The sequence below is a fragment of the Nicotiana tabacum genome, chromosome 6, assembly GCF_000715075.1.
Source record: "Nicotiana tabacum cultivar K326 chromosome 6, ASM71507v2, whole genome shotgun sequence".
Lineage (NCBI taxonomy): Eukaryota > Viridiplantae > Streptophyta > Magnoliopsida > Solanales > Solanaceae > Nicotiana > Nicotiana tabacum.
The window spans coordinates 58721075-58724206 of NC_134085.1; positions in this window are offsets into that span (position 1 = coordinate 58721075).

Here is a 3132-nt window from a genome sequence, read left to right on the forward strand (position 1 = left end):
TTTGGCCTTTAAGCGTGTTATTTCGAACTTTCGTCAAAATATTAACATGTCGTTATTCAATCGAGGTCAAACTCTTCTTTTTGGTGAAGGAACTTGGCCTTTAAGGGTGTTATTTCGAACTTTCGTCAAAATATTAACCCGTCGTTGTTCGATCGAGGTCGAAATCTTCTTTTTGGCGAAGGCCCTTGACCTTTAAGGGTGTTATTTCGAACCTTCGTCGAAATATTAACCCGTCGTGGTTCAATCGAGGTTGAAATCTTATTTTTGGCGAAGACCCTTGGCCTTTAAGGGTGTTATTTTGAACTTTCGTAGAAATATTAACCCGTCGTTGTTCGATCGAGGTAGAACTTTTCTTTTTGGCAAAGACCCTTGGCCTTTAATGGTGTTATTTCGAACTTTCGTCGAAATATTAACCCGTCGTTGTTCGATCGAGGTCGAGCTCTTCTTTTTGGCGAAGGCCCTTGGCCTTTAAGGGTGTTTTTCCGAACTTTCACTGAAATATTAACCCGTCATAAGTCTCGGTTTTCTGGAGAGTTGGGTATCTTCTGGGGGAGTCCCAGTTCGTCTGATTTTATTTGCGTTGGGGAATGTGGTGTTGGATAGAAGAAAATGATGCTGCTTTGCTTACACTTATTTCATGCACCTATTGGAGTTTCCTCTCATCGGTCTTTTGACCTTAGGGAGTTCCCCCTTGTCGGCTCAGTCTCTAAGTCCCCCGGAGGGCTCTCTTGGGACACCTTCTTGGTGAGGGAGAGGGGGTATCACTTAAGGTGTATCATTTCCTAGGAGTTGGGTTTGTCTGGTGGACGATATTTTGATTGTTTTGTAGTAATTCCCCATTCTTAAGTTGGGATGTTTCCTTGCTTGCTCGCCCGTGCGATACTTGTCTTGTTGTTTGAGCAAACAGCAGAAGGTGGATCTGTGGCGTTGCTCGCTTTGCTTGGAATTTTAATGGTTGATGGGGGTGATGTTTTCTGAATTCGGTAATCGTATTCATCTATCTTTCCCTTCCTTTTTGTGCCTTTGTCCTGTGTGGGCTAGGCTCATTTTGGGTGGCTCGTGGACTGCCCGGCGTGCAGGGGACGATGTTGGTTGCAACTGCTCCCTTGTGTATAGCATCATGATCTAGGTTGGCGTGTGAGGTTTACTTACCATTCGTTTCGATGGGTGATCGTGTTTTCGATTTTTGATCTGGAGGAGACTAGGAAGTTTTCACTAGGAAATCCCCACAGACGGCGCCAAATTATTAGACACAAAAGATATAGAAATCTTTTTGATTAAATCAATTAAAGAAGATGAAAAGGTAAATCTTAGTCAAACACAATAAACTCTAGATATATAAGCAAATCAGAAAATAATGCATAAGATGAAATAGAGGCGATCAATCTTATTGAGGCTTTTCATTTTTACTCTCATTAATTGATGGAGATGATTGTTTTACATGTTCTATGGAAGATTGCTTTGCCTTCTTCTTGCTAAGAAGATTACAGAGGAGAGGAAAGAGAAAGAGAAGAGGCGCCTTCTAGGAAGGTTTCCTGCTTATATATAGTTATGGAATCCTTACTATGTTCTTGGGTCAATACACTTTCACACCACGTCCACTTTCATCATTCCCTGAATGTTGCTTTTTGACTTGGCGGATATTGTGAGTACGGTATTTGGAGCAAACCATGTCATCTTCCACTGTCTTGCCCCTTGGACGGGATTTCGGTTGGATCGATCGTAGCGGTCAGATTTTGACCAATACATCCACGAGGTAGTTGTAAGGTGTGCATACATGTACATGTTAGAACATGCGCAGCAGAAGCAATCATGCAAACCAGACATCAAATACATGTAAACTACAAAATGCTATAATTACTAAATTTGAAGCACTAACCTCTTGAAAACGTGGCACAAATCCTCCACAGAGCAAGAGTCCAAGGCACGGTCTTCTGCAATGGTCCTAGTAAGACCTTGGACGAATTTGCTTTTTGAGTGGGCAGGAACAATACAACTCTAAAAGGTCAGTTATTGGGCCGAAAAAAGTCTTCCTTAAGTAGACACGTTTTTAGCAAAAAATAGGGATCCAAAAATGTGTAGGATTCTACTTTCAAGTAGAATCCTACTCTAACTCTATCAGATGACTTTTCTCCCAAGTCACTTTTTTTACCCAAGTCAGTCCAGGTTTTACTAGGTATAGTAGGGACCACAAAAATAATAAGAGGCTACTAATTATAGTAATAATTTGAAATTTGCATGAATTAATTCTTACTATAATTATTGCAGTTTATTCCACTAAAAACTACAATTGAACTCCTCAGTATGAATTTCAAAAATTGACTAACACTTATTTTAATTCCCATGTTAAGATCCCAAATACCAGTAAATTAATTTAAATTACTGAAAATTTAATTTAATCAACTAATTAAATTCTTTATAATTCCGCTTAAACTATTTCATGTGATGTATGCAAAATCCACCGGTCGGGTATTCACTTGAAAACTTATAAGCTTATATAATGAGGTATCATCAAACTCAAAATCGAGTCATGAATTCTATCAACTAATTATCATTTCACAAATGCTATTCGTTATTGTCCAATCTATTAGGCATACACTAACTCTAAATAGAGTTGTATCTTTTGATAAATCAAAACAATAAACAAATCACATTAATTATAATAATTATATCAAGATAAGGATATATATATATATATATATATATATATATATATATATATATATATATATATATATATATATATATATATATATATATATATATATATATATATATATATATATATATATATATATATATATATATATATATATATCTCTACTTGGCCGTTCAAGATACACTAAGTATACTAGCACAAGAAGTCGGAGTAAAATCATTCCGATAATCAAGACAAATTATACTATAATCTTTTACTACAATCATCAAGATATTTTGCCCAATAATATCTTCGATTGTGAACATAGTTTATTAATTACGAGAACCAACAATTTAATCTTCTGTGCATGAGCTAAGACTTCATACCCTAAATTGTCTACTACATAACTAAAAGGACTCACATGTAACAAATAATATATTTAAAATAGTACTTTATTAAATTGAATAAATTAAATAAATAATTGTTCCATAAAG